This window comes from Symphalangus syndactylus, chromosome 14 (genome assembly GCF_028878055.3).
Source record: "Symphalangus syndactylus isolate Jambi chromosome 14, NHGRI_mSymSyn1-v2.1_pri, whole genome shotgun sequence".
NCBI classification, from domain to species: Eukaryota; Metazoa; Chordata; class Mammalia; order Primates; family Hylobatidae; genus Symphalangus; species Symphalangus syndactylus.
The window spans coordinates 78,742,557-78,760,534 of record NC_072436.2 but is presented as its reverse complement, the minus strand read 5'-3'; the positions used below and the strand labels follow the sequence as shown (position 1 = coordinate 78,760,534).

Sequence of the window (17,978 nt, the reverse complement as noted above, 5' to 3'; positions counted from 1 at the left end):
AGGCTGGAGTGCAGTGGCATGATCTCAGCTCACTGCAGCCTTGATCTGCTGTCCTCAATTGACACCCCCGCATCGGCCTCCCAAAGTGCTGGGATTACAGGCCTGAGCCACCGTGTCTGGCCTTTTCTTCCTTCTCTGCTTACGTTCTTAATTATTCTCTAACAGTAGTGTCTAAATCTGCAAAGTTCTTGGGATAAAATGTATACAAAAGGCACAATTGGATTTATAAAACCAGTACTTCCATTCATGGCATTTCCTTGCTGTTATTTCAGTTGTCTGAATTGCCAAGAGATTCAAGTACCACTTATGTTTTACAGACCCCTCGATAGTAAAACAGGCAGCTATATTCTGTGCTTGCAGCTCAGATGAGAGGTGTAAATAAAAGAACCAATGGTTTTATATTCTTTATTTGTTTTTTGTTTTTTTCATTTCTTGGTTCACCATAGATGTAGGAGAGGTTGACACTATGTCTAAGGAGTGAAGAAAGAACAAGTGAATAAGTGCTATGGTTTGAGTGTGTTCTCCAGATTTCATATTTTGGAAACTTAATCCCCAAATTTATATATTGATTGGTGGTGGGGTCTTTGGGAGGTAATTAGGATTAGAAAAGGTCATGGTGAGATGGGATAATTCCCTTGACCCCCTTGCTGGACATGTGACAGGGATGTGGCTTGTTTACTTGGCTGCCGTGTGCCCAAACACCTTGCATGAGGGAGCATGTGAGCGAGTGCAGGAACCAGAGCAAATGAATGCTGGAAGCAGCCAGTTGCTCCTCTCTGGCGGGAGTAGGTTGTGTGTGGACCCTGCAGCAGCATCCAAGCGTGTTACAACCAGTGCTCTTTCAGCTCTCCTGTCCAGGGATGACCAAGTGCCAGCCAGCTCAGTGGAGGGTCAGAGTGGCAGCTCCTGCCCTCTCGGCACCTGGGTTCTTGTCTGGAATCTGGGAAGAATCAGGTCACACGAACAGATTGAAGGGTAGTATATGTGGAGGATTTTACTGGGCAATGGAAGTGGCTCTCAGTAGAATGGGGAGTTGGAAAGGGGATTGTGTGGGAAGAAGTTGATGTTTCCCTGAAGCCTAGCTGTCTCTGGCTGGGACCCTCTCCAGAGCTGCACATCTGAAATTAGTTGCATCTATCCATAGTCTCTGACGCTCAGTTTCTTCTCTGCTTGCCACTCAGCTGCTTGTATCCACAATGCTCAGCCGCTGGTATCCCTAACACTCAGCTGCTTGTGTTGCTCTGCCAGCTGAAGTGTTTTTTTCAGGGTGGTGGGGGTGTTGGGGGTAAGGGCGTGGCAGGCCAAAAAGTCAACATTTGGGCAGAAAACTGGGTCAGCTGTTTTCACTTAGTGCTGTGGTTCCAGGCTTAAGGGTAGGGTTTAGCCGGAGCCCAGCCTTTCTGTATCAATGTAGGGGTGAGCCATGATGGGACTGGTGGCTTTATAAGAAGAGAAAGAGAGACCTAAGATGCCATGCTCTTCCCACATGTGATACCCTCTGCCATGATATGACATAGTAGTAAGAAGGCCCTCACCAGGTACGGCCCCTCAACCTTGGACTTCGCAGCTTCCAAAACTGTGAGCTTAATACCCAGTCTCAGGTATTCAGTTATAGTAAAAGAAAATGAACAAAGACAACAAGCAACTTTTGTTTTTATTTTTTTTTTTTGTTTGAGATGGAGTTTCGCTCTTGTTGCCCAGGCTGGAGTGCAATGGTGTGATCTTGGCTCACTGCAACTTCCACCTTCTGGGTTCAAGCGATTCTCCTGCCTCAGTCTCCTGAGTAGCTGGGATTACAGGCATGCGTCACAACGCCTGGCTAATTTTTTGTATTTTTAGTAGAGATAGGGTTTCTCCATGTTGGTCAGGCTGGTCTCAAACTCCCAACCTCAGGTGATCTGCCCACCTCAGCCTCTCAAAGTGCTGGGATTACAGGCATGAGCCACCGTGCCTGGCCTTTCTTTTTTGGTATAATCCAAAATATCTAAATCCAGTTTAAGCATCCAGAACTATACATGTTTAAATACAAAATGAATTTGAGATAGGGGTGTGTGTCAGGGGGTGGTGGGGGAATGTGAGAGGTAGTACAGAATGAAAAAGAAGTTCCAGTTATTAGTATCTCTTGAGTGGGATAGTTGGGACAGCTGTCCTGGAAGGGCCGTGGGGATGGTTTTTCATAAAGAATGAACCATGGGATGTCCACAGTAAATGAATTTTGCCTTAGGCTTGAGGGAAAACTCATTTAGAGCCTTGAATGCTCATCTAGAGTGTCAAAATGAAGGAAGAAACTTGTAAGTAAAACTTATTTTTGTCTTTTAAAAGGCTTAATGAGTGGCCCTGTGTGATGGCTCATACCTGTAATCCCAGCGCTTGGGGAAGCAGAGGCGAGATCGCATGATCCCTAGAGTTCGAGACCACCCTGAGCAACACAGGGAGACCCTGCCTCAAAAAAAAAAATTTTTTTTTTTTTTTTTTTTTTTTTGAGACGGAATCTCGCTCTGTTGCCCAGGCTGGAGTGCAGTGGCACAATCTTGGCTCACTGCAAGCGCCGCCTCCCGGGTTCACGCCATTCTCCTGCCTCAGCCTCTCTGAGTAGCTGGGACTATAGGCGCCCGCCACCGCGCCCGGCTAATTTTTTGTATTTTTAGTAGAGACGGGGTTTCACCGTGGTCTCGATCTCCTGACCTCGTGATCTGCCTGCCTCGGCCTCCCAAAGTGCTGGGATTACAAGTGTGAGCCACCGCGCCCAGCCAAAATTTTTTTATAAAGGCTTAACACGGAAGTTCAAGTTATGGAATGAAAAAATTTCAATTAATTCAAGGGTAGGCTGTGATGAAAATAAAACAGATTTCAATTAAGCAAGAAAAGGATGTGAAATTGAGAGGTAAACAAAAAGGAAAAGGGGCTAGTTAGTACAGCAGTCACTGGTTTGTCTGTATAGAGAGGGAAAATTATTTTTCACTCAACCCTCATTCGTTCTTTTCTTTTTTATTTAAATTAAGACAGGGTCTTGCTATGTTGTCCAGGCTGGTCTCATACCCCTAGGCTCAAGCAGTTCTCCTGCCTTGGCTTCCCAAATTGCTGCCATTACAGGCATGAGCTGCTGTGCCTGGCCGCCTCATAAATTCTTAATTGGAATAGATTCCTGTAACAAAAGACAGATTAACAAGAGAAGAACAAGGTTATTTCCTGGAGCAGAGTGTGGAAGATGTGGGTGTTCAGTGAACTTCCTGAGTGGCGAAAATGGTTGTATTAATAAGTTCTTTTAGTTTATATCAAGTCATCCAGCTTCAGCTTGTAGGGCTTTGGGACAAGAGAAGCTAGAGTCTCAATAAAGATCCGGGCAGTCAGGTTTTAGTTCCTAGTGACTTCAAGTCAGGAGGGTGAGAGAAAAATTGGAAACATTAATTACCGACAAGATATGCAAGACAGCAGGATCCAGTTTACAGAGTAGTGAAAAATAACTCAGAGACAAATAACAGAACTACAGTCTGATAACCCAGGAGGGTAGGTTGTAGTTTTCTATTGAAATGTAAAATTTCTGGCCGGACGTGGTGGCTAATGCTTGTAATCCCAGCACTTTGGGAGGCTGAGGCGGGTGGATCACTTGAGGTTAGGAGTTCAAGACCAGCCTGGCCAACATGGCAAAACCCCGTCTCTACAAAAATACAAAAATTAGCTGGGCATGATGGCAGGTGCCTGTAATCCTAGCTACTTAGGAGGCTGAGGCAAGAGAATTGCTTGAACCTGGGAGGTGGAGGTTGCAGTGAGCCGACTGATATCACACTGCTGCACTTCAGCCTGGGCGACAGGGCAAGACTCTGTTTCAAAAAAAAAAAAAAGGTAAAATTTCTCTGTACAGTCATCCTCTGTTTTCACTTAGTGCCGTGGTTCCAGTTTGATCAAAGATAAAAGTAAGACTACTCTTGTTTACAAAACAAATCTAATCTTATTAAATTTGGTCTAATCATTTATATAAGTGCAGCAAGAATGATAATTGGACATATGCTTGATCTTAGGTTATCGGTTTTTTTTTTTTTTTTTTTTTTGAGACAGAGTCTCACTCTGTTGCCCAGGCTGGAGTGCAGTGGAGCTATCTCAGCTCACTGCAACTTCTTCCTCCAGGGTTCAAGCCATTCTCCTGCCTCAGCCTCTTAAGTAGCTGGGATTACAGGTGCATGCCACCATACCTGGCTAATTTTTTGTATTTTAGTAGAGATGGGGTTTCACCATGTTGCCCAGGCTGGTCTCAAACTCCTGAGCTTAGGGGGATTTGCCGGCCTTGGCCTCTCAAAGTGCTGAGACACCATGCCCGGCCCAGCCCAGTTTTTTTTTTTTTTAATTTTAATTTTCATTCCCATTTTACAGATGAGGGTTGTCAGTTTTGATGCACCTATTAGTGTCTCTAGTAGGGTTCTGGAAATTCCTACCCAGTGCAGTGGTATGATTTCAAAGTTGTGTAAGCAATGCCATGAGAAATCTATACCCCAGAGTACCTGTATAATTCTTTCTATGGGGCTCTGAGGCAGTCACTTATGTTGAAGATGAAGCATTCCAGCTTGTAGCTGATGGTGAGCCTTCAGGGAAGCATTTGAATATAAGAGTAATTATATGTGAATGACAAAAGACCTAAAATGGACATGGTTAAAGATTTTATTAGAGTTCATTATCAAAATAATGGAGTTGACAAGTAAATTTGGTTGTTTCTGTGCCAAACAACATTTTAAGATAACTGGAATTATGATTGATAACATTATATCAGAATATATTATGGACAGTGAGTGCATTGACAAATTTCTAGAAACTTCATATAGTTCTTTTAAAAAGGAGACAGGGTCTTGCCTTATTGCCCAGGATGGTCTTGAACTCCTGGGCTTAAGCGATTCTCCTGCCTTGGCTCCCAAAGTGCTGGGGTTATAGGCATGAGCCTTCCATACAGGTTTTGGAGTATTTATATTAATAACATTTTCTCATACAGATATGAACCCAAAATGTGAGACTGGGTCTCAGTCAATTTGAAAAGTTTATTTTGCCAAGGTTAAGGACCTGCCCATGACATAATCTCAGGAGGTCCTGATGACATGTGCCCAGGGTAGTCTGGGTGTAGCTTGTTTTTATACAATTTAGGGAGACCTAATATATCAGACAATAAATGTAAGATTTACATTCGTTTGATCTGAAAGGGTGGGACAACTCGAAGTGGGGGCTTCCAGGTCATACGTAGTTTTAAAAATATTCAGATTGGCAATTGGTTGAAAGATTTATTGTAAAAGAAAGGAATGTCTGGGTTAAGATAAGGAGTTGTAGACACCAAGGTTTTATCCTGCAGATAAAGCCTCCAGGTAGCAGACTTTATAGAAAATAGATTGTAAATGTTTCTTATCAGACTTACAGTCTGCATTAATGTTAGTGCTGGAGGGGTACGATGATTACCCCCACTTCACCTTCATGGCCTGAACCAGTCTTTCTGGTTAAATTTTAGAGTGCCCCGGCCAATGAGGGAGTGCATTCAAATGGTTGTGAGAGCCTTCGAATTTTCCCCCTTTTGTCCAAGATTTGCCAGAGGCAACATCAGTGGCCACCAGATTTTAACTTTGTCCCATAGTGTTGCTGGGATGGCATGGCTGCCTGCCCCTGGTCCATCCTGTCCTTCAGTGGGACTCCCTGTGGCCAAGGGACTTAGAGTAAACAAGACTTATAGCCAATTAATTATTCTAAGCCAGATAGGAATAGACATGGACAGACATTCATTACCCCTTAAAATTATTATTTTGTTTTTTAAGTAGAAGGTCCACAAACAAAAAGCCAAAGGTGAGGTTACAAAACTGACTTATTTTTAACTTCTATGCTATGCATTGAGCCATAGCTCAATCTTGTTTTTAGTTTTAGTATGTAATCTTGGTTTTAGTTACAGACTTATAGCAATTAGCTATACAAAACATACACTTTGTGAAAAAATTTAAAATATATATCTGTACAACTCATAACTGGGAGTATTATACTCAGGAGGTTTTGTCACAAGGTCTCATTATTCCTGTCAGTAATTATTTTCTTCTTTTACCAGTTGTTCAGGCGTCTTTGTACCCATCCTTGATTTGGAGGGTCTGACCTTGACCTAATTGTATCCCTCAAAACTTGCCCTTACACTCTCATGCGACAGTCCCTGGGCCTAGAGGGAGGATGCTTGTATAGTCTTAGTAGCAAGGCATCTGCAGTGAAAAACAGATTGGGCCCAGTGGGATTGTTACAGGTAATTAGGCATGAGCTGGGCAGGAGAGAGGGCTCTCCTCTACCAACTAGAATGTCGGGTGATGGTTCAGCAATTATTGCATTGCCTGTCTAAAAATGATAATTTGGCAGCACCAGGGAGAGGCCATTTCCTGATGGTCCACACCTGTTAACATCATCAAACTGTTAATTGACTGCAGTCCCCACGGAGGAGCAACTTCCTGGGCATGCGTGTTAAGAGACCAAAAAAAAGAAGGTGAGGTATGATCTTCTGGGGGCATACGCCACCGGAAAAGGGAAGGAAGCCTCAGATGGTCATGTTTTTAACTCCCTAAATACATTGCGTGTGTTCAGTTCCAAAGGATAAGGAAAGCACTGGGCATGTGGAAAGCCTGCCCTAAAGGAAGAAACATGGGAAAGAGGCAAGCTTATAAAATTCCTAGGATCATGATTAAACAAGGCACTTGACCTTTTCCTTTTAACCTTCACGTGCCCACTTGGGTCTCTTCCAAACACATGTTCCTTGCTTTCCTGTTCTAAGGCCTTTTCAAATAAACTTCCATTCCTGCTCTGGAACTTGCCTTGGTCTCTTTTTCTGCTTTATGCCCCTCAGTCAGATTCTTTCTTGTGGAGAGGCAAGGACTGAAGTTGCTGTGGACTCGTACGGATTTGCTGCCAGTAACTTGGATCTCTTCCACTGGTTAGCAGGATGCCAAATGAGAGAGGTTGGCATCTCTGGTTTTGAGAATACCATAATTTTGGCTTCCTTGTAAGTAATGAGAAATAAATAACATTAATATTTTGACAATCAAAAGAGTATTTGTATGTCAGAACAGAAAAAGGAACCCCTTCCATTAGGGCACCAACTAAAGATATAAAGAAATATTATAATCTGGTACTCTCTAGAGGATTATTGTAGCCAAGAAATAATACATAATTCAATCTATACTCAAAAAAACAAAAGTTAGTGTCAAGTGTTATACTTTTCCTTTGAAACAATTTCTCCCTCTAGACTTCCTTTTCTATTAAAGAGAAATTATAGTAAGATCAATCTGTATGCAAATTAAGTTTTAGGCTTATTATACTTTGCCTGATTATTCACATAAAGTGCAGCAAGAATTGATTGGCTTGGCCGGGCGCGGTGGCTCACGCCTGTAATCCCAGCACTTTGGGAGGCCGAGGCAGGTGGGTCACAAGGTCAGGAGATCAAGACCACCCTGGCTAACACGGTGAAACCCCGTCTCTACTAAAAATACAAAAAAAAAAAAAAAAAAATTAGCTGGGCATGGTGGCAGGTGCCTGTGGTCCCAGCTACTTGGGAGGCTGAGGCAAGAGAATGGTGTGAACGCAGGAGGCAGAGCTTGCAGTGAGCCGAGATCATGCCACTGCACTCCAGCCTGGGTGACAGAGCAAGACTCCATCTCAGAAAAAAAAAAAAAAGAATTGATTGGCTATGTAGGCTCCTTTCAAGTTGGCTTTGCTGGAACTTTACCTAAAAATACGCTATTTTAATCAAAGTCTTGGTAAAATAACCAGTGTCTCCAATTGTTTTGTTCTAAAAGACTCTTACTGAACTTATGCAAATAACTATATTATCATAAAATCACAATTTGAATTTTGGACAACTCAGAGAGAAAGGTAAATTTGCTTACAAAAACATACTTCACCCAAATGCTGTAAACTATAAATAACTATAAAAATTTTTTTTGGACCATTCTTTAACCAGAGCAGCAGCCTTCCAAACAAGGTGTTTGTTCACCTCAGAACTGCCATTCAGAAGCCAAACAGGTCATGAGAGCTATCAGGCACTGTAGAATCTAGCAGCTCCTCAGATAGCTAGAATCAGTCCTAGGGACAAAATACTTATGAGTATTTCCTTCTTGTATTCCCAGGTAGCAAGAGCCTGTGTAAACCATTTTAATTTTATCATGGAACTCTTTTGAACACCTTTATTTCCATTAGCATAGGGGTGGCTCAAGCCAACATTCCATAACAAGGCAGTAAATGTCCCTCAAGTAGAAATTCTGTAGTCCAGCAGTTGTTATTGGGAAGTGCTCGCAGTTTTTTGTCATAAGTCCCAATAAATGCTCCACAAAAGGCTACAAAGTGGAGGATTTGTCCCATCTAGTACTCCGGCTTCTCCCGTATATTTTGTGGGCTAAGGCAATCTTTCTAGTTCCCATTTAGTAAGTTTAGTCAATATTTGTCAAAGAGCAGATTTACCTGCCTTCAGTTTTATAGTACTAGATAGGGAAAACATCCCCCAGTCACATACAGTACCCATTTTCATAAGACATTTAGGTAAAAGGAGTCACAACTACCTTACGTAAAGTCTGTTTAAACATCTCAGATTTCATAATTCTGTTAACCTGTATGTTTTTATGTTCTGGTCCCAGGAACTTTTCTACCCCCAGACCATTTTACCTTTTCTGGTACAAAAGGGTTTGGGTTCCTAGCAGGGAGTTGAGCCAAGGGACTCAGGCCTTTTTGTCAAATTTATATCTTAATTTGCCTCAGCATTGCCCCAGACAATGTCAGCTTTCTCATGATAACCTTTGCCACCTTAAAAAACATTTTCCAATCTAGGGCAAATAGTGAATAACCATCCAAAAATTTCTATCACTCTTCTGGGGTGAATTCTTTTTTTTTTTTTTTGAGGCGGAGTCTCACTCTGTTGCCCAGGCTGGAGTGCAGTGGCGCGATCTCCTTGGCTCACTACAAGCTCCGCCTCCCGGGTTCACGCCATTCTCCTGCCTCAGCCTCCCAAGTAGCTAGGACTACATGCACCCACCACCATGCCCGGCTAATTTTTTTTTTATATTAGTGGAGACAGGGTTTCACCGTGTTAGCCAGGATGGTCTCGAACTCCTGACTTCAGGTGATCCGCCCACCTCGGCCCCCCAAAGTGCTGAGATTACAGGCGTGAGCCACCGCGCCTAGCCAGGGTGAATTCTTTGGCTCCCTTTTTCCTTTCCCTTTTTTTTTGTTAATGGCCCCCTTTTTTTGCGGGGCGGGGGGATGGAGTCTCGCCCGGGATGGAGTCTCGCCCAGGCTGGAGTGCAGTGGTGCGATCTTGGCTCACTGCAACCTCCGACTCCCGGGTTCAAGCAATTCTCCTGCCTCAGCTTCACGAGTAGCTGGGATTACAGGCACTTGCCACCATGCCTGGCTAATTTTCGTATTTTTAGTAGAGATAGGGTTTCACCATGTTGGCCAGGCTGGTCTTGAGCTCCTGACCTTAGGTGATCCACCCGCCTCAGCCTTCCAAAGTGCTGGGATTACAGGCATAAGCCACCTTGCCTGGCCTACTCCAATGTTTTATTAAGCATGTGTAAGACCATGAGGGACAGCAAATTTGATAAGGCTTCTCAGGCAGTCATATGATTCTGTGAGAGGGGTACCCATGTAAAAGGGGCCCCTTTAGCCTTCAGATTTACCATGACCTGCGTTATGGACATATTAGGTAGGAGAATATCCTGGTTATTATAAAGCTAATTCCATATGGCTTGCATATGAAGCATATCAACTGTTTCATCTGCGGTGCTCCACTTGGTGTTTTATAGGGAGAGGCAGAAAGTCCCGTTCTCAGGGCAAACCTTACAGTGGCATTTATTTGGTCCACTAGGCTGGTTGTTCTCTCGGGAATAACTTCCTGTGCATTTAGATCACATACATTCATCAGTGATTGTTTAATAGTGAGCTGTGGGTCCTGCATTAACCCAAACAAGCTCTTTAATTCTGTAGCATTTAAAATTAAGGATTTTGTCCTTAAAATGGTCATTTTTACAGTCCATTACTATAAAAGTTTCTCCAGAAGCTGATGATACCAATCTATGAAACAGAACAGTTCCTTTACATTATACCCTCTGGTTTTAATAATTACTTGGTTGTGCCCTTCTGCAACATTGACTGTCTTCTTGGTAACCACAGGCTTCAGAGGTAACTTTATTTGTCCTGGCTTTTTCTTTTTATCCATTTAGTTTTATTTGTACAATTTTTCCTTTATTTTAAAGTGATGCTTAAATAGTCTCTTAACTAGGAAAAAAATTTACATTTTCTTCAGCAAAAAACACATCCTCATGTTTGTTTATTTATTTTTGAGACAGTCTTGCTCTGTCGCCCAGGCTGGAGTGCAGTAGCATGATCTCGGCTCACTGCAACCTCCGCCTCCCAGGTTCAAGCGATTCTCCTGTCTGAGCCTCCCGAGTAGCTGGGATTACAGGCATGCGCCACCACGGCCAGCTAATTTTTGTCTTTTTAGTAGAGATGGGGTTGCACCATGTTGTCCAGGTTGGTCTCGAACTCCTGACCTCAGGTGATCCACGCACCTCGGCCTCCCAAAGTGCTGGGATTACAGGGGTGAGCCACTGTGCCTGGCCTTTTTTTTTTTTTTTTTTTATATGAAATCTCACTCTGTTGCCCAGGCTGAAGGGCAGTGGCGTGATCTTGGCTCATTGCAACCTCCACCTCCCAGGTTCAAGTGATTCTCATACCTCAGCCTCCCAAGTAGTTGGGATTACAGGCACACATCATCACGCTTGGCTAACTTTTGTATTTTTAGTAGAGGTGGGGTTTCACCATGTTGGCCAGGCTGGTCTTGAACTTCTGACCTCAAGTGATCTGCCCGCCTCAGCCTCTCAAAGTGCTGGGATTACAGGCAGGAGCCACTGTGTGCGGCTGTTAATTTATGAGTACTCTTTACCTGTAAGTCAATCTGGTACCTTGTGGCCAACAACACGTAACAGAATATGTGTACATATACCTAAACACACACACACACACACACACACATAGACTCATACAAAGTTCCTGTAGTTTATGCTTCAGAACTCTAGCCATGAGATATTAATAGAGACTTACCAGTTTGCAAACAATAGCAAAAAGAAATGGTTGGATGCAAACAGTGGATTTTATCTCAGTAGAAAAGTAACGGCAGACTTAAAGCAGGCTGAAAAGAAAGCAGAGAGATAGAGAACTTACGAACTTTATAGTTGCAGATTGACCTTTGGGCTCTGAATTTTTCTTGATGTAATTTGCACATCAGTTTAAAATGTGCACAAGAACAGACCTCTAATGTGTAACCAGCTGCAGTATTAGAAAACCTGGCATGCCCTTCCATTACACAACCACTTTCAAGGAGAAGGGTCATAAAACCAAACAGGGTGCCTGAGAGAGACCACTTTTCTTGTGTTTTTTCATTCCTAGATTATTTGTTTCCCACATTCTTTCTTAAAAGGAGGAACTGAGTTGTGCCTTAAGGTTTGGTGGAGTGGGTTAAAGTGTGCTGGTTGTGGGTGGGACTCCATAGTGTGTCACCAGTGAGTCATTTCTGCCCTTTTATGTGTCTCAGTTTCACTTTCTGGAGGTCCAGCACCACCAGGAGGGCTCAAAGTGAGGAATGAGGCTGGGTGCCTTGGCTCACGCCTGTAATCTCAATACTTTGGGAGGCCGAGGCAGGTGGATCACTTGAGGTCAGGAGTTTGAGACCAATCTGGCCAATATGGTGAAACCTGGTCTCTACGAAAAATACAAGAATTAGCCGGGTGTGGTGGCATGCACCTGTAATCCCAGCTGCTCGGGAGGCTTGGATAGGAGAATTGCTTGAACTCGGGAGGCAGAGCTTGCAGTGGGCCGAGATCCTGCCATTGCACTCCAGCCTTGGCATCCCAGTGAGACTCCGTCTCAAAAAAAAAAAAAAAAAAAGCAATGACCAGCTCCTGTATGCCCTTCCTGGACAATAATTTTTTAAACTAATTTTCTCGAGAGTTCCCTGTTGCAGGCGCTTCCACTTGGCCCCCAGTCACCCAGGGACGCCTTTTGGTTGGAAAGAGCAAAATGCCCTTTCTTTTTGGAGCTGAGGAAACTCAGTCTGTCATCTATGAAAATGACAGTTCAGTTCCTCACACAAATGTGCACACAAGCCAATCGAGATTAATTTCAGGAGGAAAGGCAATGAGAAGAGTCTTTAGAATGCACCTCTGGGCCAGGTGTGGTGGCTTATGCCTATAATCCTAGCACTTCGGGAGGCCAAGGCAGGTGGACCACTTGAGCTCAGGAGTTCAAGACCAGCCTGGCCAACATAGCAAGACCCTGTCTCTACAAAAAGTACAAAAATGAGCTGGGTATGGTGGCACACATCTGTAGTCCCAACTACTCTGGAGGCTGAAGAGGAGGATCTCTGGAGCCTGGGAAGTTGAGGCTGCAGTGAGCCATGATGGTGCCAGTGGACTCCAGCCTGGGTAACAGAGCAAGACTCTGTCTCAAAAAAAATAAATAAAGTAAATAATAATAATAATAGTAAGAATGCACCTCTGAACTAGAATTAGGATCGTAGACAACAACTTCCTAGGAGCTTAGTTAAACCAGCTAAGACCACCTCCTGTAAACTGTCCTCAGCCACTCTTAACTTTGTAGCTCTCATCTGCCATTACACATGCCAAGGCCAAATCCTCTCATGGTACAAGGTAATTTCTGGTATCTCCAAAAGTCAAAGAGTCAGGTAGTGCAATACAGGAAAGCAGAACTGTAGACCTAAAAGAATCTGCCCATCACTCGTGAAAACTTCATAAAGAAAACAGGACATCCCAAACAGTGGCAAGTGGTGCCTTTGTTCTGAGTTCTTTAAGGGGTTCGGGTCATTAGAAGGCTTCTCTAGATTTTTTTTTTGGTAGCAAAGATGGGGAAGGGGAAGGGGAAGGGGAAGTAGGAGTAAGGTGGAAGAAAAGACAGGAAGGAAAGACAAACCACGTGCGTGGTTTTGTTTTGTTTTTCCTTTTTGCTGCTGCAAGGAATTTTAGCCAATTCGGAGGCCTTGTTCCCCATAATTTGGAATTCTCATTCAAATTTGGCCAAGTCGTTAGAATTGGAGCTGGTCAAACCCGATGGGAGAAAGACCAGAACAACAACAAAAACCCAACAATATGATTACTGAGTGCTCCAATAGTAAGGCGAAATTAAGACCAGCCGATTGTTAATTGTAACTTTAGCCAAATGAAAGCCCAGTTCAGCTACTTACCTAGGAATGGGTCTCAGGTTGAAGACTGCTCTCGACTATCCTACAAGCAGGAAAAAACTCAAACTCCAGAAAGGAGTTAGCTGCCTTCCATCATTATGGAAGCAGGAAAACTTGCCTTCCTTGTTGGAGCAAGTAAAACTTCAGAAAAAGGAGTTGTACAACAAAATAAACTTTAGATCTTGACCAAATTTTGGGAGATCAGGGATTCTCTGGTGTGGGGCCTCCCAGGCCTCAGCCAATTATCCTGTTGGTTTGAGAGTAAAGATAGCTCAAGCTGGTACCAAGCACCAGTAGGCGATTTGTCAAAGGTCAGGGGGACTTGCACTCTGAAGCCCTTTCAGATTGCCAAATGTAAACCCAAAATATCTGAGATAGGTTTCAGTGAATTTAGAAAGTTTATTTTGCCAGGGTTAAGGACGCAGCCACGACATAGCCTCAGGAGGTCCTGATGACATGTGCCCGGGGTGGTCACGGTACAGCTTCCTTTTATACAATTTAGGGAGACGTAATACATCAATCAATATATGTAAGATTTACATTGGTTTGATGTGGAAGGGTCAGACAACTCGAAGTGGGGGCTTCCAGGTCATAGGCAGATTTAAAGACATTCTCATTGGCAGTTGGTTGAAAGTTACTGTCGGTAGAAAGTAATGTCTGGGTTAAGATAAGGGATTGTGGAGACCAAGGTTTTATCCTGCAGATGAAGCTTCCAGGTAGCGGGTTTTAGAGAAAATAGATTGTAAATGTTTCTTATCAGACTTAAAGTCTGCATTAATGTTGATGCTGGAGGGGTGTGATGGGGCATGTCCTACCCCTACTTCCCTTCATGGCCTGAACCAGTCTTTCTGGTTAAATTTTAGAGTGCCCTGGCCAAGGAAGGAGTGCATTCAGATGGTTGTGGGAGCCTTTGAATTTTTATTTTTTGTTTTACACAGATATAACTTAAGAGAAGGTTAAGCATCACTTCTACAATGTTTCCCATGCAATTTAACATATCAAATAAACCTAATTAAAAAAAACAGAGATAAGTTCAGGAAAACCTAGTTATTTTTAACATCTCTCTTTTTAAAAGATGAAAAAACAAACCCTTTGAGACTTTCCAGGGGCCCTCTGGAAAAATCTCAGTTTGATATCAAGATTTTATTTAGGATTTGATTTTGAGAAGGCAAAATGTCAAAAGGTTTGAACATTTGATTAAATAGGGTCCCAGGTGACTTTTTAAAAAGAAGACTTGGTTCTCTTAAATAAGGATGTGATAAAGCACCGGAAATTATTCCAATAAGACACAGAATCTTTGTTTCCTAGGCAGATTACTTAAAAAGTAACGAAAAATCTTTTACACAGTCTGTCAATGAAGAGCAGACTAGTAGTCCAAGAAATTTATTCCCTTGAGAGAGAAAATTGAACTCTAGTAAATATTTACTACACTATACATCAGTACACTATTGATATTAAAGCTTATTTTAAAACCTCATAAATAAACCCATTCAGTCTTAGCCAGCTCGACCATATAAAATACGGGTTTTTTTCTCTTGTTTTTTTCTTCCACATTTCCTTTACAACTTCATATATTCCTTCAGGTTTTTGTCCTTTCCTCTTTCTCATTCTGGAACAACCTTTCAACAACCTCTTAAACAACTACAAAAACATATTTTGCATTCCTTGGATACTTTTCATACAGAGTTGTTTCCCTTCATGCTTATTGCTTCTAGTAGTTTTGTTTACGTATATAAATTATTTTTGACAATCTTTATTTTACAGGGAAATCTAGGAAGTAGACAGTCATGAATTGTCTGTCACATACCAGCATTTTTTTAGCAGATTAGTAAATTTTATGAATATAGCATCTCACATGTTCTAGAAATATAAACTTCTTCATAATAAAACTTCTCAATGTTGTCAAAAGTAAATGTTTACTAAGAGACCCAAATATCTTTAGTTTCTCTATAAAAATAAGTACTAAAAGCATATATAATTTAAACTTATGTTTAGTAACTGTTTCAGTATTTTATTTTACTTAGAACAATCTGTATATTCAACGAATACCTGTCACTTAGTATAACTTAAGGTTTCAAATTACCAAACAGATTTTGGAAATGACTTTTTTTAAATTTTTTAAACAGCGTTTGAGCAAATAATTTTTTCTTTTAAAAAATTTTGTACTTTTAGGCCGTGCGCAGTGGCTCACCCCTGTAATCCCAGCACTTTGGGAGGCTGAGGTGGGCGGATCGCCTGAGGGTCAGGAATTTGAGACCAGCCTGGCCAACATGGTGAAACCCTGTCTCTACTAAAAATACAAAAATTAGCCTGGTGTGGTGGTGGGTGCCTGTAATCCCAGCTACTCAGGAGGCTGAGGCAGGAGAATTGCTTGAACCCGGGAGGCAGAGGTCGCAGTGAGCCAAGATCACGCCACTGCATTCCAGCATGGGCGACAGAGTGAGACTTTGTCTCAAAAAACAACAAACAAAAAAAAATTTTTTTTGTACTTTTTTTTTTTTTTTTTTTTTTTGAGAAGGGGTACTGTATGTTGCCCAGGCTGTTCTCAAAATTCCACGCTCGGGCAATCCTCCCACCTCAGCCTCCTGAGGTAGCTGGGCTTATAGGCATGCACCAGGGCCTGTCTTATTTCTACTTTTAAGACTTATGAAACACAATTATTGTTGAAATAGTTTGTCAGAACAGAGACTCAATTTGATTAAAATCACATCTGTAAATTTATGATCTTAAACATCTAATAAATATATTAGCTTATTTTATCAGTAAGCCCAATAAATAAAATATGTAAATAATATAAATATAAAATATCAATAAAGTATACATATAAAATAAATGTCTGCATTATACTTAATTTGGAAAACTCTGAAGACATTGAAGACATGTCTTTTAATAAATCAATAATATTATTTTTGTTGTTTTTTTGTCACCTAGGCTGGAGTGCAGTGGTACAGTCACCGCTTATTGCAGCCTTGACCTCCTGGGCTCAAGCAACCCTCCCACCTTTGCCTCCCATGTAGCTGGGACTACGAGTGTGCACCATAACCTAGCTAATAAATCAACAATATTAAACTATTTTTTTCTTTTTTTCTATGTCCTGCAGGCATTAACTCCAAAAACACATAAATTTTAAAAATATTTAAGTTAGTTTTATATATTTTTGAGAGTTTTGGGAATACTTAATTTATGTAAGTGCTTATTTTCTCTAAACCAATTATTTAGAATGGAGCTCTTTTATTAATTGGGTAATACCATCTGGAGGTAGGAAAATATCACATGTGCATAATATATATACACATATACAGACAAAAGTAGAGAATATTATGACTTTCACTCTAAAAGTTTAGTCTTGAGTCAGGCATAAATACAGTGATACAGAATTCAGTAGTTTAAATATAAGAGTCTGTTCTTGTCTTTGCCTCACTTTCTTTTTTTGTCTGAATTTCTAATGGATAGAATAAATTGCTCAATATGAGGGCTAAAGCTTTTTACCAATATTTGCAGAGGAGACTTTTAAGACTTTGTTTTGTCTTGTATTTATGGAGGATATAGACTAAATTCTGTTCCCGTTTATCCTTTTTAGCCCCAGGTGGTTGCTTTCAAGTTCCCTGAGTCCCCTTCAAGATCTCCCTAGAGAAGGAGCAGGATGCCTAAAATTCCAGTGACTACAGGGACTTGAGGAGGTGGAGTCTGAAGGGATGGGTCTCAGAGGAGCCAGCTTGGGAGATATTTAGGTTTTCTCACAGAAGCCATTGAAGTGCTGGGCATGGTGTCTTTACACCTATAATCCCAGTTACTCAGGAGGTAGAGGCAGGAGGATCACTTGAATCCAAACCCAGAAGTTCGAGACCAGCCTGGGCAGCATAGCAAGACCCTGTCTCTTAAAGCAAAATTTTAAAAATGAAGCCATTGAAGTTCTAAATTATGCTTAGTAAAGTTATGCCAATAAGAAAGGAAGGGAAAGAGCTAGTGCTGCAGTGGCAGAGCATATAGTCAGCGGGGTTTTGACAAGGAAGGGTTTCAGTTGACTGAGAAGTTCCCATGAGAAGAGCAGGATCAAGTGTAGAGAACAGAGAAGCCTTGAAACAAAGAGCCAGGGAGAACTTCTAGCCTAAGAGAAGTACAGAGAGGCTCAAAACCAAAACTGGGAGGAAGAGTTCCAGCCCAACGAGTTCCTTCCAAACAAAAAAGCCTTAGATTCTAACCCAGCTTCAGAGAGCACAGTCATTCAAAACGTGACTGAAATAATAAGCCTTTTTGTTTGTGGCTTACCCATGGATGCAATAGGTGTTCCCAAAAAGTGTGCAGAAGATGGATCCTCTGTTCCAAAGTCACTCCCAAAGATATCCAAAGAGAGAAGAAGTAAAAATCTTTTTCGCCGCAGGCAATAAGAATAGTGTTTGTCAATTCCAGATCAAGGCAGATTCAGTTAAAATAAAAAAAAAAAAGAATGATGTTTGTGAAAACTTGTGTCTGTGGCCTCCAACAAAAGTGAGATACTTTTGACACTGGGTAGGTGATGCTGAAATGGGATTCCTCAGTACCAGCAAGGCAGCAAGGAAAGAGATGACACAGGCCCTTATGGACTGAGATCTTTTATTTAGACAGACTCCCTTGAGAGCTGGCATGGTCCATAGGAAAGTATCTCAGGTCCCCAGGCCACTGGCTGCCTGCCTGCAGAAATAGACCCACTAGCAGGTAGAAAAGCAGTAACAGAATGCAGTCACTGGATCCAAGCCAA

The 17,978-nt window shown here is 42.0% G+C and overlaps 1 protein-coding gene across 1 annotated transcript in view; it reads left to right on the top strand.

The window, feature by feature from the left end:
* The window catches only part of COMMD1 (copper metabolism domain containing 1), a 234,382-nt gene that overhangs the window by 25,624 nt on the left and 190,780 nt on the right, over nt 1–17,978 (top strand).